This window comes from Prinia subflava, chromosome 3, assembly GCF_021018805.1.
Source record: "Prinia subflava isolate CZ2003 ecotype Zambia chromosome 3, Cam_Psub_1.2, whole genome shotgun sequence".
Classification (NCBI taxonomy): domain Eukaryota; kingdom Metazoa; phylum Chordata; class Aves; order Passeriformes; family Cisticolidae; genus Prinia; species Prinia subflava.
Genome location: NC_086249.1, coordinates 42,264,572 through 42,292,462, shown reverse-complemented (window position 1 = coordinate 42,292,462; position 27,891 = coordinate 42,264,572). Strand labels below are relative to the sequence as shown.

The following is a 27,891-nucleotide window of genomic DNA, read 5'->3' as shown; positions in this document are numbered from 1 at the left end:
TGTCTACAGGTTTTAGCAGACAGTCAACACTTAGGAAGAGGAGCATGCTTCCCACAGATGATGGGGACTTCACATTAAATTAAGGTCTGTCTCAAGCTCTGCTAAACTAAGGTCCTAGAAATTTGTCCTACAAACTGCCAGCATAGGTGGAAATAAAGATGACTTAGAGAAGTTTCTTTAGCCTGGGAAAAGAAGAATATAGGAACTCAAATATATAACGGGATATCACAAAAAAAAAGGAGCAAATCATTTTCCCCATCCCATGGGAAGAAAACAGCTAATGGGCCTATATTACAGCTGTGGAGAAATAGATATAAAAGGGAGAAAAAAAATCTAATTTCTAGCACAGAAAAGCACAAAAATAGATTACTAAAGGAGAAAGGAGTTCCTATCATGGTTTTAAAAGTGCAGTAGATAAATAAATGCCAGAAATTACATAGGCATGTTCTTTGGGGCTGGGACTGCAATGCCTTTCAGCATCCCTTCCAGAACAGCTGTCTACAAGTCTACAAATAACTAAAAATCAGCAATAGATAGACTGGAAAATAAGCTCTCATTTCACACCTGAATCGCACAAAGAAAATGGAACATATTTAAAGACAGTGAAACATTTTCTTCCTCTGCTAATTGTACATAGAGTGTTCCCACAGCACTTAATTTGGTCTTTCTTATGTCCATTGTGTAAACAATGTTACTCTGAATTTAAAATTAGAAAGTAAACTTCTGGACTGAATTCTCTGCTTGTGCAAATTAGCCTGGCTCCAGTTACACTCATGCTGGATTTTATTTACCATACCAGGATCTAGCCATTTGACTTAGAGTCTCTCCTTGACTTCCCTGGCCTTTACATCAAGTCCTTGAGCAGGACTGCCTCTTAACTCATGGGGTGCTGGATCCACACAGACAAGTCAAAGTGCTTCAAGATGGCTTGAACTGTGGGAGCATTCATGGCTGCGTCTAATTAAGCAAATACAGGGAGCCAGAAAAAAATGGGCAAGAGAAGTTAAATCCAGGAAGAGGTCAACCCCGTTTGTAATTAGCAGGACAATGGATCAAAGAGCTCCACTTAGCACAGGAAATATTGAGCACCTCGTCTTTATAGCTGAATCTGATAAAACTGGGGTTATACATTTTCTACTAAATGAGCCGGAGGCAGCTACAAACAGGAGGCTATTGTTTAACCTCTGTGGGAATTTCAGTTGGGTTATTGCATGCTTGATGGGCTACAGAAGAGCAGCCCTTATGCCACATGCTGATGTAGGTCTAATGATCTCTTATCTTCACATCCATAGTGGTTACTCCAAAAGCAAAGAAAATGAAAGCCTTTCAAATAGCTTTTCCTCTAAAAAAAATCTGCCTCTGAGTTTTTGTGTGTTTAGTGGATTTTTTGATGTTGTCTTTCTCTTCAGCTTACAAATATATATGCCCGGTGCTTTATTTTAACAGGTTTCTTGTTCCAAAGGAGTAATTCACTGGTTTTATATTACACCTTTCAAAACTTTAATCAGAAAACTCTGTTAGACAGAAAAGGTCATAAGTAAAAGTAAAAAGAGGAAAGGTCTTCAGAACCATTGTTACATTAATCCCTAAAAATTACCTTTTAGCAAATACTGCACTACTCCAGGCCTGTCCCTACTGACACTGCAGTTTCAGTTCTTTCCAACAGCTTAATTAAGAGAATAACACACACATTGTACCTGCTAGAGTCAGTCTGAACCATGTTATCCTTTGAATTTATGCACTGAATTAATACAGAGAGAACCAAATGACAACAAAATATCCAGTGCTCAGAAAAGAAAAAATCCTTTTCTTTGCAGATGGCTACAACACTATGTATTGTATTCACTGCTGATTGCAGATGAAAAAAACTGCTTTTAGATTTTTCTCTGGAGATGCTGCTAGGTTAACCTTTACTGGTGGCTGGAACATAACCTCTCCACGCTCATTTCAGAGTCAAAGGACAGGGGTACCTGGGTAAGTGCAAATACCTAGCATTATGCTCTTCCTCTGACCTTTTCTGAGAAGATACTATCTTTGTCCCTAGAATATAAAGAATAATGTTTTCTTTTTTCTTGCAGACATATACAACCTTTCATTATTGTTTCCAGCATGTGTCTGGGATCAGAAGCCATCAGAAGGGGATCAGTCACATTCAGAACAGAAATTGCCTCCATCAGGATCAAATTCACTGTAGAAGATCTGATTTTTGCTGCTCCTGCTTCCTTATAGGAGGACAATGTACCACCATTGAAAGCTGCCTTCCTGGGTTTATGGTAACTGGTTTATGGTTTATGGTGTTGTGGACACTTAAAAAGGGTATAGGAATCCAATCTCATTCTCAGATAACTTCATAGAGTGTTTTCATTGCCTGGAATGAATTTGGACCTGCCTTAGCAGAGTCAGAGCTGCAGGTAGTGCTCTGACCATACATGGCATATTCACAAGCTCTTGTACTGCCCTAAAGTTCTGATTTTTCGCTGTGAAATAGCAGCTTCCTTTATTTCATGGGCATTAAAATAGAGTGGTGCACAGTTTCTAATCAACAATTACAAAAAAGAGAGGGGAGAAAAGGAAGGATCACAAAAGTCAATTACCAGCAAAAGCCTCCATAGCAACTAAACTTACTACTTCTTTTCTTTCTAAGCCTCCTTGTACATGCCATAAGCACAAAGCAGCCAGGCCTCCCTACAGTTCATTGGTGCCAAGTGGATTAGGCTGGCAGAGGCTGTGCTGGTTTAATCCCCTTTAATGCCTTGTACCTTCAGTCTGATGAGCAGCCAGACCCTTTTTCTCCAGCTCCACACTGAGCTCATCAGCAGTAATGGCTTATCATTACCATCAGCAACAGGAAACTGCTTTTCCCTGTGCTCCAGGGTTTCATGCCCCTTAAAAAAGCTGAAGAAAAAAACAAGCTTTTGCTGAAGTTTTCTTCCTTCTAACAGCTGCAAGTTGCCTAGTGAAGGGTAGTAGCATTTATGCACATTGCCCCTGAAAAGTGAAAATGAAAACTTGGCAGTAAAAGGCCAATTCTTGGCAAGCCCGTGAAAAATATTTTTCACACCACAGAGAGATGGCTTTCATTCACAACTGAAGTGTATCCTACTGGAATGCAACACCAAGTAGTATTTCACAGGCTTTTCTATACTCAGGGTAGAATGGGCTGGATCGTACTTGTGTTCTTGGAAGTACCGGGAGAGACAGGATATATTCAGGCTGGGGAGGATGGGGACCCTTGGGCTCACCCACAGAGCATGACCTGGCCATACATCATGAAAAGAACTTTAATGGGACTTTTTATTCCTATTACTGAGACAGAAGCAGAAATGGCAAATTATAGGAAGGGCAGAAGACATGCTGGTAAATCTGGACATCCTCTGCCCAGAGGGACAGAGAGTGCAGAAGTATAACACTAAGCCTGTTCTTGGGAAAGGGACAAACTTGGTTTACTAGACAGCTGGACTCCTGCAAACCACCATTTCAAAAGCAGTTCAGTGTATAATTTGTCTGTACCTGTGTGTGCCTTGGTATCTATTGGTGTGTTGGAGGGCAACTGTCATTGCAATGTGTGGTAGCCATCCTCACTCCTGCTAGCCACACAGCCTTCCACGTTCAGCTAACTCTGTGTTCTGGTATAAGGACTGATGCCCCAAGAAAACGTTTCATGCCCCATAGATTGCAGCATCTGTAAAATAATTTCCACATACAAAGCAGCAGAAGCCCTAAACTTATGACAAGCTCTGTCTCATAGCATTGCTCTGAGGGACCCCAGCCTGTGGTTGCTCTCCTGCTATTACTGTCAGCTATGGAGGGAAAGGCATGAAAGCAAGAGTGCAAAACAGACAGAGGTATCCAAGTGCAACCTGGCTGTATAGAGCAGGATTGTGATGATTTTGGCTTCTTGGCGTAAGTTATCCTATTATTAATGTTTAGCAAAACTGTTTCTAGTAAGATCTACGCAAAAGAACTATGGATAACTTAAAGTAACTTCTGATGACTCAGAAGACAAAAATAAATATTTCTATATGTCATGAAAAAGACTGACTTAAACAGATGAACCCCTTCTCAAGTAATTTTAATACATTTGAATGTCTTAATTCCTTTGCCCTTATTTTTCATTGTCACTGGTGTAATGTCAGCCTTTTCACAGGCAGCTATGGAAAGGAAGTGTTACTAAGGTCCCATTATGCTATGAGAATATCTTTCTTTGAGTTTTTTGTCAAACATCATTTGATATTAATTATAGAAGAAATAAATAGATTTTTATTAGCATAAGAGAGGCTGAGAATCTCTCCAATACATGTAAAATTCAGCAAGCCAAAGTCCTGTTTGCTTTTGCAACAGTAGCTTCACCTCTCTGACACAGCTAGTGTGACCACCACGTTTTTAAACAGCATTGGTATGAGAGGGATATCGAGCAGATGAATATAAGGGCTGGCTTTAAAAGTCACTTTCTGTTTTTAAAAACCCTCTAAATGACCTTGAAAGAAAGCATAACACTCATGCCTAACATTCACCTGCTGGTTATTTCTGTACTGCTGTCAGTGAGTAACATCCCAGGCAATTCTGTGCCATCAGAAATGTTACCATATTGTTTATATATTCCCATAAAGTCTTTGCTATGTTATTTATTGATGAAGTCAAATAGAACCCCAAAGATTTTTCTTGCCTTTGTTTCTTCTAGATCACATCTCCAAAATTGGTTTAAAGTGGCAGAAATATCATGGCATAACAATGTAGTGAATCAGTTGTATTATTTTACAGGTTGAAGCAGAGGAGAAGAAAGCTTCACTGTTTTAGCACAAGGATTTTTGTTTTCTGTTTTACATGATAAAGAGTCCAGATAAATAGCAAAGATAAATCAGTGACAAAAAAATGTATGCCAGTAACTGGGCTTCTGGATGCCCGAGGGCTGCCAGCTTTTCCTGGGTGATCCCTGCTTGTATGTGCTGTACTTGGCTGACAGCACTAACCTCAGCTGCTGCTGAAAGCTTTGTGGAAGAAAAAGCCTGGCAGAATACAAGAGGGAGGCAATGGAAACCAGACTCTTTAAAAAGTGAGAAAATATTAGAAGTGCCATGGTGGGCTTTGGGTGGGGCAATTCAGCAGCTGTCCTGCACAACAACTGGACTCATGCCAGAGCATTTGGTATGGCCCTTCACTGGTATGGTGCCTTCAGTGACTGTAGGGGACAGAGCCATAGTAAACTTGGCTTCACATGAGCTGAAAAGTTGACAGCTGACAGTGGAAATTATGCTGGTAACAGAACGGCCCCATTGAGTTTTTGGGCTGTTGTCATTAGGACATTTTCTTAGTTCTACATTCTTCCCAGCATCTAGTTTTCAGATTTTCCACAAATATTAGGGTTAGGAGTCAGTTTAACCAACTGTAGCTTTTAAGAAATCAGTTGTCTAGGCTAAACCATGGTCATGTGTCCTTTTAAATCACTAGTTGTACTGATTATAAAATACAGTGTATAGAGTACACCCGGTTGGGTTTGGTTTAGCTTGGTTTTTAAATGACCTGCTTTTTATAAAAGAATTAATTAATCTTAAGAGGATCTTCACTATTCACTAGAGGAAAAGCCAAGGAGAACACATAAATTCACCCTGGAGTAGTGACTGCTCAGCTGAATCACTGTCCATGCTGTGGTGCTGATAACAACTACATCTCCTGAACATCTAAGGGGAATGTGGAAACATTGACCTCTGCAGACACTGAACATATCCTGTTCCTTGAGCTCATTAACCCCACAGAGGCTGTCATTTTCAGACGGCCAAAGTCATGTTACATGAATCCCATCTCAGATATTTGTATTGCACTAATAAAAACATACCAGAAAATATGAAGAAAAAGAAAAGAAAAATACCAAGGCTCTATCTCCTCATGCCAGTTCATAGACTTGAGTGAGGTTACTGTGATTCATTGGAGTGGAATCCATGAGTTATTATGTTGTGCTGTCACTACACGTTTGGGAGTGAGGGACGCTTGTCTGGTCACCGGATGGTGTCCTTCTCAGAATGAGAAATGGCAAGGCCAGTCAAGTTCCTCCAGTCTCTAATAAATTTCCCTCATGGAGACTCAGTGTCTTCTACGACATGGCCTAAGTAAACATCCAGCAGAAAAGAAATCCTATTAACTTCAAACAACTGTGGATGAGATTCCCAGTTTGTATGTGTGACCTATGGCAAATCAAAGTGTTTGTTGCCTCAGCAACTCAGATAAGTCTCTAAGAGAGGACTGAAGGAGTATGTCTGTCTGAAGGACACATTATCTTGCATCAGCTTTACTTTTCCGGATGAAAAACTCCTGTCCCAAAGGACCTTTGGACATAAAACAACAAGAAGGACATCAAACATGAAATGGATTTCTTTCTGTTCTTTTATTGAAACGTGATGGCTTCGTTAATAAATCTCTCCTTTGAATGGGAGTTAAGACAAGCTGTGTGGTCTGTAATTAACATGATTAGCCACTTTCCAATCTTCCACAAAGCCAGGGTTTTTCTGTGGGGCATTTTTACTGATATTTCTGTGAACAGTTTGAAGGAAAAACTCAGCAGTGTAGCGTATGGTTGTAACTACATTATTTTCAGGTCTCTCTGGGCATTTGGCTCTCAGCCTGTGCAGCATAATTCCCAACATTTTCCTCAGCTCAGAATGGAAATAAAATTGCATTGTATTTTCTTTGCAAATGAATCATCACACTAAGGTTTGTTTCCCAAAAAAAGCTCTACTATCATAGGAGAAAATATGTTCTTACAGGGAAAAAAGTTATCATATGAAGTCAATGTAAACTTCCTAAAATTGCTAAGAGCTCAAATAAATGTGTATTTTATGTCTCTAAGCTGGTTTAGGACGTTTGCCAAGGTTGCATTGTCTTTAGCATTGTATGGTTTGTATTAATGTGTCTCCACAAAATTCTGGGTTCCCAAAGATCTGGGCAGTCAGATCTTGTGAATAAGGCACTGAGCTCCTTCTTCCCAAGGATTAGGCAAGCATGGCTATGACTCATAAAACACAGGGCACTTCAGGCACATTTCTTCATTTGACTAGACATAGCAGCAAATAAAGATAAAATAGGTCAGTTAGAGAGTTGCTGTGAAACAAGATGTGACCAGAGGAGGTCACAGATCTCTCTCAAAGGCCTTGCAGTCAGATTCATTCTGCACACCCTGGGGGGCTGTGGCTGGGCGCTGTTTTTGAGGAGCAGGAGGCCCTTTACTGATGGGATCCTTTGGAAATGGGGCTAAGCAATGCTGGCTCCAGGACATCACGGAACAGCCGTTCCCCTTCTCTGTACTCCCCTGTCAGACAGGGCTGGGGTGAGCCAGGTGACCTGCACAGAGCTGCTGCTGCAGCCTGGGGCACCGGGCACTGTGGGGGCTTCCAGCTAATGCACAAACAGAAGGGATGGCCAGGATGTGGGGGAGGTGGGAACGGGAATTAATTGTGAATCTTGAGCTCAGTGTGCATGCATGAATGCTCAGACTTGAATGACTTCCACAACTGCGCTTCAGAACTTGTCAAGTGAGAAAGAGGAGACTTTTCTTCCCCATTTTTCAATCTACTTTAATGTTTTTATTATCATCTGACAGCTCAGTTACAGTTTGCCATTGAAAAACTTTACATTGCATTCATTATAGAGAGCTGGCACCTAAATGTAATAATTATCCTTATTCAGTAAAATACCTACATTCCACAGAATCAGAGATGAGTCACAAACAAAACCTATCAGTAGTTTTAATCACATAATTCATGTATCTGGGCTTTGCAAATAAATCTCCAAAAAAGTTTCTTCTGCAAGGAAAGAGCCTGTTTAAAGTGGAGAGAATAAATGAGAAGACGTGTTGAAGCAGGCTCTCTCATTATTTTCTTTATTGCCCCATTTTTGCATGATTTTTCCTCAAATAAAATATTTCAGAAAGTGTTTCATAAAATGAAGTGTTTCAGGGAAAAAAAGGACAGTTAAGAAATATTACTTTTCCAGTACTCTCAGCAAATGCAAGAAAAATTTCCCTGGTTCCAGAAATCCATTTGCACAATTTTTCCTTTGTCCATCCAAGTACTACATTTGGTATAATTTTATATTTGTTTCTGACTTCACACAGAAACAGAGGTGAGGAAGGTGGCAAGCACTCTTGTTTAGATTTATTTTAGACACTTCATGTAAAGACTACATTTTAGAGAATTGGGTTTTCTGCTCCCCAAACTGCCATTTGTTAGAATATATTTTGAGTAGACCTCTCTCGACTGTGTTGAAAACTTACAATTTGAAAAAAAAAAGAAAATAAACTTCTACCTACCTAGGCTGTGAACTGAGCTATGGGATGTGGGATGGCATATGGGACCATGCTTGTAGGGACATCAGTAAGCAGCTGTATATGAAAGGTGTTAACTATGTGTCTTACGTCCTGGCTGGTCATTAAAAGTGGAACTTGAACAAACTAAATTTAATAGTCTTACATCAAAGGTAGAAACTCCCAGAAAAGTTGTGTATTTTCACACAGATCCTGCCCACATCGTCTTCCACCTTCCTTAAGCAGACACAGTAGAAAACAGAAATTGAGACAGAGAGAAAAATACAGATTCCTGGGAATTTATGGAAAACCTGTTGGCTTAAGGCAATTGTACGTTTATGGACCTTGGCTTAAAGCCTCATTGATGATGACGTGTGAAGGGAGAGAGAACGTTTCATTTATAGGCCACACTTCCCTGGACAGGGTTTGAGGGTAGGACAAAAGTTCTGCTTTCTCTCAAATCTGAAAATTAAGTCAGCATATCCTTTAGCTGTTCAACTTTTGCTCTCCCTTCCCTTTTCTTCCTTTTCACCTCTCCATTCTAGATTTGACCAAGGGTGCCCATGTTTTATGGTTAGAAATATTATCAGCTTCCATGTGCTGATACTTCCCAAGGTCTATTCCTTAATGCCATGGTTTTCAGCACAGCACAAAACTCGGGACCCAGTCCTCCTATGTACATGAAACTTCTAGAAACCAAAGCAAAATGATGCCTTAGATTGCCTAAATTACCTGTGAATCAGACACAGAGAGACAAATTCATAATGCTGATGATGGTGGAACTTCTGCCAATCCAGACGCTTTTGCAACACCAAACTAGATTTTGACCTCAACCACTTTGTAGGGGCTGTGCAATTAATTAACAGGCTGAGAGTAACCTTATCCTGTACTGGCAACTCTAAGCAGTAAAAAAGGCTTCAAGGAGGCCCTCAAATGAAAAGTACAGTTAATACTCAACAGCTTTTTATTAAAACATTTAAATTTTGTATTATCTTTTTATTGTTTATGAGGCCTTTAGGGTATTCTCTCTCACACTGTTGAAATTTATCACCTTTTTTTCTAACTGAGCTGTTTAATGGTAAAATGAAACGTTCTGAAACAAGAAAATCGTTGCCTTGTGTTATGTAGTTAAGGAAATTCAGAGAAGCAGGAATCAATCTGTATGAATATATGTATAATATTCCTAACTGATACACAAGCCTTGCCTCCATTCATCATCTAATTCAGCTTTCCTTATTCTGGTCTTCTAGTTAATTTAAACCTGTCACAATATTAGAGCACAGAGAGCAAAGGGAAAGCAAACTGGTGGCACATATGTCAGATCTGGCACACATGCCAGAAGAGGACATTTTATGTGACATGAAAGGTTCTGCCACCTTTGGCTTAAAGGCTCATCCAAGCCTCCTGGTGCCACTCAGTGACAACTACCACTTTGTAACAGTGTAAGCTAATACAAAATTGAATAGAAATGACTGTACAACAGGAATGTTCTTTCAAACTAAGAACCATGTTCTGAGCCAATTACAGTTAACACACAGTGGGAAGGAGAAAACCAGAATTACATAGAGTTTACTTCTTGATCTATTCCATTTTGCCTACCCTCAATCTGCAGTTTTTAATTCCGGTAGAGCAACAGGGTAAAGTAACAGGGTAAAATTCACATGGTCTTTTTCATCAGGTACCAAATGTTCAGTCCTCTAAGAAAGCACAGGCCCAGGTGTGTCCGTGTTACATTTCTCATGTGCCATGCATACAGACAGGAAAGAGCAGAGTCTCCTCTGTCCCAGTGTCTCAAACACTCAAACAATGGAGAATTCTACTGTCCTGTGGCAAAGCCTGTGGCCACTATAAAGGTGGGTGACAGATGAGCTTCATAGCCTGAGATTTTTCTTCTACAGCAGTAGCAATAGTACATGTAAAACAGCATCAGCTAACTCTTGCTGGGATGTCTGAAGAAGGGAGCTGCTTAGAAGAAATGAAAATCATCAGTGTGCAAGGCAAGGTGCATTTATTACACCAATGTACCAGCTCAAAACTTCACGGAATTGATTTTATTTTACAGTCAAAAATTGGTCTGTTTACACTGTAATAATAATTTCTGCAATGTAATGTTATCATAATTTTGTATTTTTTTATACCTTGGCAACTTTTTTATACCTTGGCAATTTTTTTAAGGGAAACTAGATTTAATTCTTGGTAGTTTATCATTTTTACAGATTGTTTACAATTTTTCTCTATTTTTGAAAATGGCAGAAAAAATTACTTTTAAATGCTAGAATTGGCCATATATATTTTTAAGGCTTTTTGATTTTGTTTCTTTCTTTCTTTATTTATATGACCATGTGACTCAATTGGATCTGAATAGCATCCAGATACAAGTACATCTATGCATAAAAATAAACCCCAGAAGAAATCCTAACAAAACCAGGCAGATGACACCATGTTCTGTCCAGGTCTCTGATCCGGACCAGGACTGTGATAATGCATGGCTGGACTCTCTTCAGCTCACACAAAATAAAGACACCACCAAGGTTTACCATGCTTCCTTCAAATCCCAAAATACCCCTGGCAAAAGGATGCCCTAGCTTCCAAAGGAGCATTTTCTTCAACCTTGTATGTGAAAAAATAGCAGTCTTATGTAGCCTCTGATATGGCTGTAAAATGTTTTACAGACATTTAGAAATGTTTGTTGGTTTTTGCTTACTTAGCTCAAAAACATGATGGTGTTTCAATCACAAAATTAAGCTCTGGAGCTGATATGAAATGAGATACCTCCCTTCTTTTGGTCAGAGGAAAATATCCTGTGGAACCTGCACACATTTTGACCTTACCTGAACTCCAGATAAGCAATCTCATAGTGTGCAAGTATGTGCAGTTTCCTGTTATGTGAACTTAAAGGAATCACTGAATGTTTGTTAACCAAAGTATGCAGTCACTAAGGTGATACATGAATGACATTATTTAACCAAAAGAATGCTTGTCATGATAGATTGCCAGGGGGGAAAAAATGATACCAACTTAAATCTTTTTAACAACTCCAAAGTTCTGTTTAAAAGCATCTTTCCTAAAATTATCAATGCTGGAAAAATACCTTTGCTAATATTCTTTGTATGTGCTCTATACTTCAGGGGTAATGACCTGCATGTTTGCCAGGTGACTGGCACATGCATGACTCTGCTCAAACCTGCTTTCATGAATGGCAGATGAAGGCAGAACTGTAATATTTGTTGCAGGATTAAAGTGTGCAGGATAATGGGGGTAATCACACCAAATTCCAGTGAATTTGTCAACCCAGTGAAAAGGTTAATTGGATGTTACTATAGATTTGGGGACTTTATTTAAAGGACTTTCCAAAAATAAGGGATTATTTTGTACATCTCAGCGGGGAAAGTTGCTGACATAACAGCCCTAAAACTGCCAGATGGTATCAGCCATTCATCATTGCTCAGTCAGACAAAATTAGACCCTAACATTTATATACAACCCAGGAAAATGCCAAGATGCTTTGCAGATGAAAATAAGGTTCATCTCAGCATCCCTGAAATCACTGAAAACATAAGAATGTTCTTTTCCCTCTTAGTGCTCCAGTTTGAGGGAGAGGAATTTCAAGGCCTGGGGAAAAAAAAAAAGTGAGTGTAAACAGCTTGTGTGTAAACAGGATATGTGCAAACAGCTTTGTTATAATCAAGTATTTGCACATCAGGGTCTATTCGATTGTTTTGCCCCCAGTAATTAACACGCTGTATGATCCATGTTTCAAACTTTCTCAGATTCCCATGGCTCTTGTCTCAGTACTTCTTGTAATAGGGTCCTATCACTTTGTGGAGGTAATGATTACATCAACAAGCAACAGACAGAAATGAACCATCTAACAGAAGGTACTTGTATTGTCTGCAGTGGTTGTTTCAAAGCATAACCACTGAAAACAAAAGGTGGGCATGATTCTGCATCTGATATGCAGCAGTTTATAACATGTCATGCTCAGAAGGTAACATCAATTCCTTAGTCATCTTCTTGTCTTTGTTTGTTTCTTTCTTGCCCTGCTAATTTGCTTCCCCCTTTCCTTATTTCTTATAGCCCCCTCTTTGTTTGCACTGATCTCAGATTTTTGTTCCACAGGTCTGAGCAGTACAAATTCCTAGCACAAAACTGTAGCTCCTACTAGTTTCAATAATAATAAGTTAATCTACTTAAATGGCTTAATCAATTCCAAAAAGGTAACTCTGCCTTTCTGAAAAATTATGTTAAGTGGTGATATTACTCCCTTGTCAACGATTTGAGGGCTTCTGTATTTGCTCTGTTTCTGCTCTTTATGCTAGAAATAGGGATATTTTCTACCTGTATTCCATTAAAAATAAAAATACTCAAAATATTGAAATATGTATAGGTGGTATTCAAACTACTTCAGTTTGTTTGTCTGGAGGCCAAGTTCTTAGTCCAAACCAATTGTCCAAAAGTCAACAGAGAGATGGACCAGCTGCAAAGAGTTGTCCTACTGATATAAGGTGTTTACCTTAAGAGAGGATAAATGGCTCTACAGACATGTAAATCTCTGCTAACTGCAGAGGTCAGCTTACAAAGCAGTTTAGACTAGATGCCTATTTCAGTTGATGAAGTTCAGAGAAATAACAGAATATCTCCCTATTTGTCACTTTGTCTCCTGCCTCTCGCACCCTTGACCACATTACTAAAACCGATCACAGCATTTTCAGGGAAAAAAGTTTTAGAAACGGTATTAGATTTATAGGCAGTGGGAAGGGGGGCTGCAGACATAGCTGCAGTGAGAGGACACCAGCAGCTCCCCATGTCAGACAGAGCCAGCTCCTGCCAGCTCCAGGACTGAGCCACCGCTGGCCAAGGCCCAGCCCATCAGTGACAGGGGTAGTGCTTCTGGGAGAACACATTTAGGGGGAAAGAGCTGCTGCAAAACAGCAGCTGGAGAGAGAAGTAAGAAAATGGGAGAGCAATAGCCCTCCAGACACCAAGGGCAGTGCAGAAAGAGGAGAAGGAGCAGCTCCCGGAGCTCCCAGAGTGCAGACCTTGGTGAGGCAGCTGTGCTCCTGCAGACCATGGGGGAGCAGAGATCCACCTGCAGACCGTGGAGGGCCCCACACCAGAGCAGGTGGATACCCCAAAGGAGGCTGTGACCCACTGGGGACATTGTGCTGGAGCAGGCTCCTGGCAGGACCTGTGTCCCTGTGGAGAGAGGAGCTGAGGCTGGAGCTGGTTTGCTGGCAGGACTGTGACCCTGTGGAGAGCCCATGCAGGAGAAGCCTGCTCCTGGAGGACTCTTCCACTCTGGGGAAGGGACCCATGTTGGAACAGCTTGGCCAGAATTGGGATGCACCCACACTGGAGGGCAAGAAGGACTATTTCCAGTGTGTGGGACCCCCTGCTGAAGCAGGGAAGAGTGAAGAGAGAGGAACATGAGAGACAACTGTGATGAAATGACTGTAGCCCCTATTCCCTGTCCCTCCGTGCTGCTCGGATGGGAGAGGTAGACAAGCTGGGAGTGAAGTTGAGCCTGGAAGAAGGGAGGGGTGGGAGAAGCTGGTTTTTATGTTTATTCATATTTCTCACTATCAACTTGTCATTAATTGTCATTAAATTGAATTATTTTCCCTGAATTGAGTCTGTTTTGCCTGTGACAGTAATTTTTCTCCAATCTTCCTGTCCTTATCTCCACCAACAAGTTTTTAATCTTATTTTTCTACCTCCTTCTATTGATGGGAAGGAACTGATAGAGCAGCTTGGTGGGCGCCTGGCAGCCAGCCAAGGTCAACACTCCACATTAACTCAGTTGATACTTTTCCTCTGATAGTGGCCATCATAAGTGAACCAGCATTTAAGCCAGCATTAATCTTTGGTAGTCACACACTGGTATTTGCTCTCACAGATGTATGCAGAGAATAAATATTCTTTCAGATATTCTAGTTTATTTCTGCAAATGAGGAAAATATTTTTCCTTTGCTGATGCTACTTTGATGCTTTTAGTGAGTCATCTCTTATTTCTTAGTGAAATCTAAGGAGAATTTGAAAAGTATCCAGTAAGGTCAGTGGGTTGCATTTTTGTTGATAAGTGATTTCAGGAAACTACAATACAGTTGGAGAAGGCTGTTATTCCAAAGAGCTGAACTGGCTGAACTGAATGGGTTTTTTTAGATCATGTCACCAAACTCAGACTTTTAGCGGTAAAATTGACAATACCCCTTCTTCATTTTTTCTTGAAAAGTTTCCAAATAATTACTTCATAGCCAATATTATGTTTCACTACCTCATCATTTCATGCTTGTTCTGAAATAATTGCAAAAATCACACTTTACCATATATATTATCTGATGATCTGCCTAATAGCTGACATGCAAGTGTGGTGCCTAATGCAGAGTAAGCAGGTACTTGCCCGAACGAGATTTCTCCATGTTCTTGCTGAAGAATGGAATTTAGATGGCTCTTTGCTTCCTCCTCGACAGGCTGCAGCCCTCTAATCCTTACATTTCAGCTCTTTACATGGGTGTACACAAGACAGAGCAGGCATAATACACTGCCCTAAGTAACTATGCAGCTAATACCACAAAATCCTGGAACTGAGAGGCTCAGTTTCTGAACACCACATTGCTAGAAAGATATTGAGCAGCTGAAGATTAGTCAGAAGAGTAATATAAAAATGATGAAAAATGAGAATCAATTTATGGTGGAATGCCAGGAGAAACTGGAATAGTTTGACTAAGGAATGACCAAGAGTAAGATATGATAAGTGACTCAAAACATCTAAATGGTGCTAATATTATAGGCATAAGGTTAGTATAGCAGTATAGAGAATAACCAAATGTAAAAGGATGAATTTAGGTACAGAAGCATGTGGGCAGCCAGCTTCAGAATTCTTATCAATAAGTTTTGTTCAGGTTTTGTGCAGCCTTCAAAAACCACAAAAAACAGAGGATAGAACACAGTCTAGAAATTTTATTTAGTTTATAAATTCTCCAGTTAGTAAAATTTCCTAAAAAGAAAAATAAAATAAATCTGTAAATTGAAATATATATATATATATATCATATACCTTATACTCCACACAGCTTTAATTTAAGTTTATGAAGTGATGTAGGTAAAATCTGAAAAATTCAGAGATAGCACATGAGGCAGCACATGAACATAGCATGGAGATATGAGCTAGAACTCAGGGCAGAATCAAAGATTTGATTTTTAGAGAAGGTATAGTGTGATGAATGGTGCTTCAGGATGAATGTAGATAAATTAGGGTATCAACCCATTCAGTTTACCTCTATTGCAGCCTGTCATAATCAAGGTTAGTTTGACTAGGTCCTACTACAGAGAAGGCACTTTGCCTTTCTGTTCTGTCCAGGAGTCTGACAGAGAAGAAAACCCAGGTGAGGAGGGATAAAATCTAGATTAGGTGACTGATAGTCAAGATGGACAGAACCAGTTAAGCTGTGTGCATAGATAATATGTATATTATTATATTTGTCAAGATGACAAACTGAACTCTTATGGATCACAAATACATTTATTGGTATTAGGACAGTATTACATATTTACTAATCCCAGACAAATTTATTAATTCATAATGATTCTTAAAAAATAATTTATCTGGGCTAAGAGAATCACACTTTAGATTTTATGTCTGGAGATTACCAGAAATCTGCCTATCCCAGGTTCCTAAGACTAATACAGAGAAGGTGACTTGGCATGCTTACATTATTTTAATATCTGTTAGCAAAGAGAAAGATTTTCAACTGTGTGTTTTCAGGCCTTTCTGTTCCAAATGTCAGACAGTCTTTGTTGCCACCTTCTGGTTTTATTAAATATGGGTAGCTCCACAACAGCTGAGCCACACAGTGTAGCTGTCAAGTAGACATGTTACCAAATCTTACCAAATCTCCATGTTCGTTGTACATGTAATGCAGCAGCAGGTTTTGCTTTGTTATCCCTTGTCCCCAGGTTGAAAGTGTCCTTTTCACATAGGAAACACAGTCAACCAGAGAGAAAAAAACCAAGACCTGAAATCTTAGCAGTCATCTCAGAATATATGAAGAGTTTAAACTTTACTAAGTTCTGAAATGCATCTGCATGTCAAAAATCTGTGGTTCTTGCAAACAAGAATTTACATGTATTAGAAGCAAATAATTATGCTATTTTTGCATGTCTGTATGTAAGCAAGGTTTTCTTAACACAGTTTATTTTGAAGATAGTATTTAAACAGATAAGCTAAAAATGTTGTATTTAATCAGATGTAACTGCCCCAGGCAATTGCCTCTGCTAGTTGTATGAAGGCTCTAATCTGAGCAGCAGTACATAGCCAGAGCACTTGAAGCCTGGACTCCTCAGCCAGTTGTTCCTTATGCTGTGCATCTGGAGGACTGGAAGCAGAGTGCCATTTCCTGCCCTGCTCTGTGTGGATGTGGAGTCATGCCAAATCTATCAACTGCTAATCTGTTTTTCTATTGAGAACAAGGCTTAGTACAATCGTTATTCAGCTCCCCAGACAGCCCAAACTTGATTTACTGAATAGGACATTGCTGTTGATTATTACTGTTCTGCCAGCTGATCACTAGAGTGCTTACACAGTCCAGACAAGTTACTATAAAATTCACCAGACAGGCAACAAAGCAAGTTGCTCCTGTTGTCCACCTGGGCCTTCTCCAAACTGTGTGGCTAATACTTTCAATTCTTAGAAATTATGTGGAGTCTTCTGTGCTGTAACACTGCAGCATGTTAAAAATGGTTTTCATTTTTAGAGGACTGCCTCCTATGCACACCAAACAAATTCTCCATGTCTCAGTAAGTATGATGAAAATAATGATTTCTTAGAGATAAGAGTGTGGGATTCTAGGAACATAGTGCAAAGTACAGAACTATAAACAAAGGTAGATAAGAGTTTTAAAATTCCTGTACTTAGTTAGAATTTGTGTAGACTTAGAGTGGAGTTTATCTCGTTTACCCTAACACCTTAAAGTTAGGTATCTGGTCAAAAAATACCTCTTCTTTAGTTTTTTGGGACTGAGCTAAAGATCTCCAGAGGGCAGTTTATTCATCCTAAAATACATGTTCAGAGCACAATGTATCCCACATGTTTATGTCAATAATAAAGTGTAAAAGGATATATAGCATAGGATATCCTAGGATATCCTATATATATAGGATAGACACCTAGATTTCATATGATTAGAGGAAAAGGCTGCGGGATTTACACGGAAAATCACTGTTAAATCACTGTTTTTCATTTAAAGACTGATATTATTTTATAAATAAAGATCACTTTACTTTGGGCCCTTAAAATATAAAAAGGTGTGTTGTTGTTGTTTTAATGAGGAATACATGTCAGATTCTATGTCAGGTTTATATGTAATATTTTTGCTAAAAAAATATTATGTACTTTATATTATGTATATTATATTATGTACTTTATATTATATACTTTTTATTTTTTGCTAAAAAAATAAATGTACTTTATTGCACTTCAAGTTTCCTTATGTGGGGTAGGACAACGTATGTGTGTAGATTCAGAATAAAGGCATAGTCCTAAGACTCACCAGATATTTGTCTTCCTCTACTTTGGCCTTGGTGCTTTCAGAGAGCTGTGCCTTAGTCTCTTTGCATAGAGACTTCCATGAAAAGGTAGACATCTTCCTTTCTAATACCATGAGAATTAGATCAGATGTTTTATATTCTGTTCCCATACAGAACTTTGCATTCATAATTGAGAAATGCAAATTAATGACATTGATTTACCCTATTACTTTCATTTTAGAAGCTGTGCTCAGATACAGCTCATCAGTCACAAGTATGGAGAGAGGCAGTCACAGAAAAGCTAAGAACACATCCACAGGCTCACTGCCAAAAAGTATTACTATATGGTAGTATGGAGAACTCTGCATTTTTACTCCAGGCCTATAGGAGTTTTTTTTTCTCCTTCCTACATTACTGATATTCCCATATTTCTATCCAACATCCTCCATCTCCCAAATGTCACTGTGCTCCCCTGTGGCCTGTACAAGTAGCACCTGCAATATTGATGGTTTTGGAGTGTGTTATGTTACATTTACCAGGCTATTGTCTGAAGGATTTTCATAGCACCCTTGGGTGTTATCTCAACTGATTCTCACTGTGGGCAGAGCATCCCTGTGTTGCTTCCAGAAAGTTTAGCTCCCACTGCACAAGCCCAGTGGAGCTCACGTGAGTGTGAGCGGTGGATGTGTCCAGAACCTCAAGCTGACTGACTGAACAGTCTGACCTGCAGTGACAGGAAGGACAAGAAAAGGTACTGAAATACCACCTAAATGGGGAATAAAACATTTCACTGCAGAAGCCATGTGCTGACCCTAAAAATACCTCTTGGTTTGTAGTATCCATTAGAATGCAGGATTAGATAGAAGAATGAAATGTTATGAAATACTACATCTGCATATGATGTGGAAGTACCTTTTATCCTATGGCTTTCCAAAACTCAGATGTTGGGAAGCTGTAGTTAATTTGATTCACTCTCCAGCTAAGAAGATATTTTTGTTTCAGAAAAAAATAGCACTTTGTAACTTTCCAAAACTATCACAGAAATATGAAAAGCAAATGTGTTTAAATTGCCCGTCCTTATGTTGAGTCATGTCATGTTAAAAGTACCTCTTATGTTACAAAGAAGCCTCGAGTAACAGGCCTCCTTGTGTTTGCTTCTGCATACTTCTTCCAGAACTGTCAAACTGAGTTTCCCTTTTTTTGTACACCACAGCCTAACCCTTGAGAGGAGAGGGCTTTGAGAGCTGTCTGGGGCTTACGCTGACCTTTCTCTATTACAGCCTGCTTTTTTCTCTTAAAAACGTGGGTCAAAAAACAACCCCACAGAGCCATCTTGCAGTATAATAACATTATATATGTGCTATTGTTAGATGACTGAGGTTACAAACGAGGATGCCGATACCCTCATGAGAAACAAGAGATGAAAATCCAGACAGCAGCGTCTCAGGAAATTCTTGTCTGGGAACTTAATGTCTGAACACACTGAGCTGGAAGGAATTCGTTGTGAGTGGCCATGAATGCCCATATGAGCCTCTCTACCTACAGGGAGAGTGTACAAAAAACTTACTGGTTCTGGGGTCAAGACACGAATGAGGGAAGAAAAGCAGGTCAGAAATAGGCTTGGTAGGTAGGAGATAGACGGCTCATTATTTCACTAGCCATATCCACCACTCAATGAAGTTCTTGGGACAGAAGTGAAACCCACCAAAACTAGGTTCCAGCTGGGGAATTTCTACAGATGTAGTGATTTCATTAATACAGACAGGCTGAAAATCTGGTTTGGTTGCAGAATAGTGGGGGCAGATAAGCCTCCATGTCAGTCTTTTGGATGCAGGGAGGTAAGTGAACATGCTTATTGTTGAAGGAAAGGAGGGGTGCATTGAGATTTTGCAATCTTGCCACACCAGGAGTGGAATGTGGCCTAAAGACATTGAAATTATTTGCAAATATTAATATTTTTGTTTGCAAGGCATGAGGATAGATCCACTATTTGAGGATTATGAAGTTGAAGTGAAAGCTGTAAAAACATCTCTTTACTTGAAAAGAAAATTTTAAACGATAACTTTGGTCCTACTTTATAATTAAGTAAATTACCCCAATTAAACTAATTGCTTATACATCCCTCCATGATATCCCTAAATGCATCAGTTTCTAACTCATTCAAAAGGAACAAAGCAATGCCACATGCTTGTTGGAAAAGATATATCTTTAAGGGTATAATTCTAGTGGGTTTTTCCCCTTGCAAAACCATCCCAGCAGGGTGAGTATAAAAGGCTACTCAAATGCAAATAGTCTTCTAGAAAACAAATAGAAGAAGCAGGTGAGCAGAGAAGTGACTTCTGGAAAATTTTCCTAAAAAGTAGACATGCAGAGGTGTACTGCTGACATTTGCATAATGAAATGTGCAAAGCAATTTGTCATATTAGTCTGCAAATCATATGAATATTGCAGACTGATATGAAATGGTATATCCTGTGAAGCTTTTCCTGCTTTTGAATCCTGTGATATTCCACAAAGATGCATGCCTGAGAATATATTTTCTGGCATTTCTGAGGATCTGGAACAGAAGCGGGATGAACTGTAAGGAAAATAAACTGTTGGTCCCAAGTCCATCTTCAGAACCACCTGCTTAATAACAACATACAAAAGAAACTGTGGTGTTATGGGAGTCACCAGTTACACATCCAATTCCCAAATGTTTCACTTAGGGGCTCCAAGTCTCTTTGATTTCCCCTGGCTTGCTGTGGGAGTACTTCCATGGGGCTGAATTCTTGGCTGAATGTGGCTGAGGAGAGATCAGACTGGGATAACAGAAATGTGATTTGTTAGTATGAGGTTTTCATTGCTTTTCACAAAGAAAGTTTTAGGGCTTTAAAATCTAATGATAAAAGATAGTATACTTTTATTCAGCCAAATGAAATGGAGATCAAAAAATCTAACAGTTAACAGAGGTAGTTAACATATTACTTCAAAACAATATTAACTCACATAAAAAAGTTACATTTTATCCCACAGCAATGTCATTAACTGAAGTATATTGTTTAATTTTTTTTTCTGATTCTTTGAATCAGGAATAACATGAGCACATCCACAATAATAAGCAGAAAGATCAAGGCAAAGTATAGTAAGCAAGCTATTTGAGACAATGGATTGTTTCAGGTAATGTATTTTCCATCTTTCCAGACTGTTTTGAATTGTCAGAGCCCTGGGGACTGGGGCTGGAGTCTGCCTAAAGTGTGGCTGTAAGATGTCACACTGGTGACGTGGTACATGTGTGATAGATATTGTTCAGTGAGGAATGGGCTCTCTCAGCTACTGCTGTTACCATATTCTTTACCCTTCCAGGAAGCAGAAAACTCAACTTTCTCTAGTTTATCTTGCATCTTTCTGCAAGTCCTCTCTTCTCTTTCCCATAATTTTTCCTTTCCATTGACGGCCCCAGCCTTTTATACTTGAGGAAGCAAATTTTGATTTTCCCTCCGCTGCCTGAAGCTTTGAGATGGCCACAGCTGTGCTCAGCTAGTGAACTTTGCAGAGCTGCTGAGGTTACCAGTGCAGGCTCAGTGATGAATGGACGATGTGCAGCTTTCAGGTACTGGATTCTACTCAGTCAGCTGAGAGTGTGGGCAGAACAGGCTCCTGTCTCTGCTCAGCTTTGTAGACAACCCCAAATTCTGCCTCTCTGAGGGAAAGAGATACTCATATGAGAGGTAAAGTGGAGGCAGGAGGGAAAAAAGAAAGGGGAAGGAGTGCAATGAGTCCAGATGAGGAATTATTTTGGAAGATATAAAAGAAGAAGTAAGACATAGGAGAAATCACGAGATATTTCTTCACAGATTTAAAGACAAAATCAAACTTCAAGTGTAATAGACATTTGAAATTTGAGTTGCATCTGAGGTAGGTACTGCTGAAGAAGGAACAAGGGAATAGAAGAAAGAGGATATACAAGAAGTCTGTGAGAAAAATCTCTTGTGGAAAGAGAATTGGGAGTGTTGCTGCTCATATATCGTAGAAAAAGGGTCACATTTCAGTGTAGCATGAGCAGTTTTATTTTTTTAACCTAATTATCTAATATATTTCGGCTTTACACACCTGAATTCCCATGAGGTCAATGCCAATTTAGGTACCCAAATCTCTCTGTCTCTGATCTTATGTGCTTTATGTGCTATTTTGCTATAATCCAAAGTTTGCAATCTGATTTAACACATCTCTAGACATTATGGCTTTGCCAGATGAATGAGAACATGCCTTGTAACCCATGAAAAAACAGATTATATTTATGGAATACTGAGGAAATAACACCATAAGGGTGGATATTGGTAGCATAGGGTAGGGCAGCATCTCAAGAGCAATTGTTAGTTATACAAATCAGATGGAATAGGTCACCTCCACCACAAAAGCATAAACCCAGCCTCAGATCCCAATCTAAAGTGCTCTCACATTTCCAAAACATAAAACATCAAGTGGAAAGAAACAGCAATTGAAACAACTCCTGATTACAGAGGAACAAACCTTTCAAACCTGGGTTTAACCAGGGATCAAACAGGCATTGCACTTGAATATGGCATTAGAGAGTAACAATGAGTCATGTCAAGGCCTGTTTCAGTCTGCAAATCCCATGGCCATAAAGGAAATAAGCCTTTGCCTATTCCTCTGCATCTAATAAATCTGAGGAATGCAGAATGATGTCTCGGAAATGATAGTCTTCTTTTGAATGAAGCAATAACTTTTTTAAAAATGGTATATGCTTTGACAGAAAAAGGTATTTAAACATACAGAACATTGATTATAAAAACTGGGAAAGCTTGCAAGTAACGTCCTTCTCTCCTAGCAGTTTTTGCCCGAAAATAGAAGGGATTACATGGAGGGTTGCCCCAAAATAGAATGGATTACATGAAAGGTTATGGCAGTGTTTGACAGCTACAGCAGTGATGTAGAATCTCACCTATTTTCTGTCAAATAATGAACATTCTTGCCAATTTAATGTGGCGACTGAGTAATTCCACTACAAACATCAGTAATCAAAGAGTAACTCACTTTGACTATAGCTCTAAAACAATTAATAGCTTGGACATACTGTGTATGTAAAGTATGAATAATTACAACAAAATTACATGTTTAATATTATGCAGTGTATATCTTGAATTAAATGTAGGCTGAAACCAAAATAAAACTTGGCACGTTGGCAAGACATTAATGTAAATGACACATAAAGTTCCATAAAGTGTTTATTTTACAGTTTAGGTAATTTTACAATTAAACATTTGCCGTGCCCATATTTATAAAATTTTTTAAAAAAATAAAAAGAGATTAATTTAGATGAAAGGAAAAGCATTACATTCTGTAAGTGGTTTTTAGTAGCAATTCAATACATGTTATTATGCTGAACTGATTCAAAGTCAACTGCAACTTGCAGTGGTACAAACAGATCTCACCTCAACATTTTCAGAGAAGCTGATACTGCCATACTTAATTAAACAAGGTGCTTTTGCAAAAGGCCGTGGTTTGCTACAAATCCTGAAGGCAAATGAGTACAGGGAACCCACACATGATTAAGGAGCATTGTTGCACCCAGATATTTAGTATTAACTTCAAAATCTTCGTGATAAAATAGTGACTTTACTTCTAACCCCATGTCACATTTGGACTTAGTCACTGGATATTTTAGTGTTTTCCTTCATCTCTGGGTCTTTTTTAACCAGATCAATGATCTGGTCCAGTTTACTGCATGGCAGCATCATCATTAATTTTAACAGAAAGAAGTCAACAGGGATGTGTGGACAGCTTACAGAAACAACATGGTTTCCATCTTCAGACTTAAAAAGGAACTGACAGGTTCAGTCAGTCTGACATTTCCAAACTTAGCAGTTCTAAAGGTCTACGATTAGAAAAGAACTGGAGAATTGGGTAGCAATGAATATGCATGTACAAAAGAGAGGAATGTTAACGTGACAGAAAAATGGCATAAACTCCAGTTTGGGAACTTCCTCCACACTGCGAGCTGTCAATGCCTGTCACTGACACAAGTCTTCTAGGGTAACTGAGACAGAAAAATCCTGAATCTGCTTCCAGTGGCCTAGCCAAACCATATGATCTCATCTCCAGTACACTGTTTGCAAAGGCAGAACTAAATACAGTTCTGCAAAACCCTTTGTCCCCTTCTGATACAAGTGTAGATGAAAGGAAATTACATGGAGACACCTTACAACAAAACAGTGAGTTTATCTTTTGTTTCATAGATGAGCAGTTATTTATAGCACAGATGCACAGTCGAAAACTTCTGGATCACTGAATGAAAGTCTAATAGGAAAAAAAACCCTCACCTTTCTTTTATAATGTGAGAGGGCAGATTTCAAGGCTCATGTACCTGGACTGATTCCCAGACCCTGTTAATTTTTTCTGCCCAGAATGTGTAAGATGCAAAAAAGACGGAGTTATCCCACCTTGCAGCAGTCTCTAACTACTGCAGTGGGGAATGTGACACAGGCTTTCCCCTGGTGATACTGGGGTCAGATTCAGCTTCCAGGACCTGATTAGGCTGCTCTCTTCCTTTGCTGTGGAAATCTGTGTCCCGGGTAACACAGTGCCTAGGGCTGCAGACCAACTAAGCTCCTCTTTCCTCCTGCACACAAAAGACTAACTTCTCCCCTAGAAGAGAAGGTTCACTACTTCCAGTTCAAACTGAAAGACAACTTTGGAGCAACAATATGCTTCTCCAAGCTAGCTCACTGAAAGACAAGCTATGAATCTCAGGAAAGGCAATAGCACTTAAAATAGAGAGGAACAATCTTTTGAGGATATATTTAATCATAGAGTCTGTGAGCAAAGAAATTTTTAAAGAAGAATTCAAGTGCAAATAATACTGTGTTTGATACTATGTCTTCAGAATCAATAACCCTTTTCCAAGCAAAAGATTTGTTTCAGGTGAAAGTTGTTTCTCTTATATTCTGATAAGGCCTCTCATGTGAAGTTAGGATTCCTGGTGATCACACACGCCAGCTGCACTCTGTCACAGGGCTTCTCATGGAGAAAATTTCTGACGTTTCACCTCTAGCAGCCAGCTGCAAACTTATGGCTTCATGTTTGGCATGGACTGAAAAAACCCCAAAAGCTATGGTCCACACTCTGTATTTTGCTTTACTGAAAATATTCCAAGGAACAGAGACTATGTTGAGCAGAGTCTCAAATACGAATGGAAGATTTGCATTTGCCATTAGAGCTTTAGGCAAATTTAAAAATAAAATTTTTCAATTGCAAAATATGTTTTTGTTACAGACATTGGAGAAATCTGCTTTATATTGCTGTATGAATTTGGTAGGGAAAAATAATCCAGCCACCCAGAGGTGATGGCTGTCTCTTTCTAGAACTGAGATTTCTTAAGGGCAAGAACTCCTACAGGAGTAGGAGTTTCCAAATCTCTGGTAAGATGATTAAAATCATTGTCTGTGACAAAGGTTATGCTGTGCAGGAGCACAGCAGGGAGAGATAATTTTGTGTAATATTCTGGTTTACACTGGCAGTAAAATTTTGGATCATGACTGTACAGAGGCAAGTATCAAGGCCCTTGCTGCAAATTGTTCCTAACTATTAAATGGTCTATATTTTCCTGTGGTATCCTGAATTATGGCTGTTTGACGCATTCCTCTTATGCAGATACAAAAACTGATTTTGCCATATCCTGTAGGTCTGGTCTGTTTATGCCACCTTAGGTGTAGCTTTGTGAGAAGGCTTTGTTTAAATCACAAAGAGAAGAGCTGAGTTACTCTAAGGTAGATACTCTGATTTCTGTCTGAAACACAAATAAGACCACTTTAGAAGCTCTTTTCTATTAATCTCCTATCTTTGGATCTCATCTTCTCTGATGGTCCTTTTCCCTGAGACATGACCTCCACTGAGATCTAGTAAAAGTCTCCATAAATAGAGGTGCAGCAAAACATTTGAAATTTCTGGAATCCAGCTCTTCAGATGGAAAAGCACACATTCAATCAAAAGAAACGGAACAGTGAGATCTAGCTATGATAAACCATCAAAACCCGGTTTTCAGATAGTCTGTGTAAATACCCTTCATCCACAGAACAAAGACAGTGTTAGGGATAGTAATACGTGCCTGAAATCCAACACTGGCAAGGTTTTTTCCTCCTTGTTTCTCCCCAGCACTGATAAGTTGGTGTGCATTCCTGTACAATCTACTTGGGAGATTCAAATTACACAGTGTTTGCTAAACCTGACACTTGGCCAAAGAAGTACTTAACAGAACTAATACAGGGACCAGTGATCAAATGACAGTGTCTTGAAAAAGTGTCATTATCTATTTGGTGAGTGACAATTTAAGCCTCATTTTGCTGCTGATCTCTTTTGAAGAACTGAGGCTCCAAAAACATAGTTCATAACTTGACCATATCCTTAGAGCCATTAATTAATTGTTCATACAGGCATGGGATTTAAAAATACCGCCCTCCTTCAAGTTAAGTGAAAAAAAGTCTCCATTCCTTTGAAGCAAGGAAGTGTGTGACTAACAGAAAGATAGTGCTGCTATTACATGGCAATAAGAAAAGGTCACCAGTGCAGAATCCATATAATGTGTAGGAAATTTTATGAGAAATAAACATTTTGATCTTGAAGAAAAGATTGACTATGGGTAGCAAGTGTAGCTCTGTAATACTGCCCCTTGTTTTCTCACCAAGATCAGAAAAAGAGTGAATTTATGGTCTGTCAAAATGCAGGAAGAATCTATAATTCTCTGCCATTCATTCACAGTGACTAGAATCTGCTTTGGGCAGCTGACTTCCAATCACAGGATATTTCTGTATGAATGGAAGCAAGGAATATTCCTCTGTAAACTCCAGCCATTCAGATGTTTTGTAGTCTAAAACCACATGCAACACTAGACCTAAGCCAGAGAAAGCATAGTTCAACCTTCACAGCAGGCTTCCTGCTAAGCTGCAGCAGGAACAAAACTTAAAACAAAACTGTCCAATAAGCAGTACTTTCCCTTCTGAGTTCCTCTCAAATCTAAACCAGGAGGGGGTTTTTTCATGGGTTTTTTGGTGTTGGGGTTGTTTTTTTAAAAAAATTTTGGGTGGATTTTTGGCAGAGGTGGGGGAAACTAGAAAAGGTACAGAAAATCTTCAATTGAAATCAACATACCTCTTTCTTTAGGCCCTACAAATGCTGGTATGACAAACTTGCAGTGTGATGTGCTCCTTGTAGGTGCATATACTCCTTTATCTCAGTTGCTGAAATTTGTCATTGCTCCGATCCTCCCAGAAATGTGGAGAGCAGGCTGAGGGATTGCCTCCCTCACCTCCTGTCATCAGCACAGATTTGTAGACCCCCATCTGCCTATCAAGGAGCTGTCTCCCTTTCATTCCCAAGACAGAAAGCTGTCTTGGACAAAAAGCCAGATACATTTTAGTTTTTTTCTCTTTCTCTTGTGCAGCTCTTTAGGTTAGCTGCTTAAAACATGATGTAGCCATCAGATTTATTATTTGACTTTAAAATCTTTCTTTTTTTTTTCTCTAGAAAGTATTTCCATTGTGCTATTTTGTGGTGTTTTGAATATGGCACATGTGAACCTCAAATAATATAATCAATGTCCTGTCTCCACATTGCTCCACTGCAGAGTATGGGGAAACACTATGGAGACACTTTCAGCTTTCTTAAAATAGTAAAAATTCGCTTCACTGCTGCAATACCTATTTTCATCAGTTCAAGGGCTACCCCTGCTCTGGATGTCAGCTCAGGGGTGTCAGCTCAGGCTGCCCCTACTCGGTTGGAGGCCGGGAGTTCAAAACGCAGAGAGAGACTTCCCTCTGCTGGGCATGTTTACAAAACGGTGCAAAATAAGTGTTCAAAAATAAACAAGTGGCCTCTTTCTGTGTTTGACCCTGCAAGGTCCAGGTAAATAATCACAACATTTAGCTTTGTGCATCTAAATGCAGATGTTTCTACATTTCTCTGGAGGCACCTTCCTTTCTCCAATGGCTGGATAAGGAATCAAGCTCACTAACATTATCTGTTGTAGCTGTATGCCTCATGGAGGTAGAAAGCACCATCCTGTTGCTTCCAAGTAC

The 27,891-nt window shown here is 39.3% G+C and overlaps 1 long non-coding RNA gene across 1 annotated transcript in view; it reads left to right on the top strand.

Annotated features, from left to right (window-relative positions):
• Positions 1-6,541, top strand: part of LOC134547872 (uncharacterized) — a 28,570-nt gene extending 22,029 nt beyond the window's left edge. The window contains exons 5-6 of the long non-coding RNA XR_010079640.1: positions 1,818-1,974; positions 2,079-6,541. This is a non-coding gene — a long non-coding RNA (uncharacterized LOC134547872). The remainder of the gene's footprint in view (positions 1-1,817; positions 1,975-2,078) is intronic.
• Positions 6,542-27,891: the final 21,350 nt, after the last annotated feature.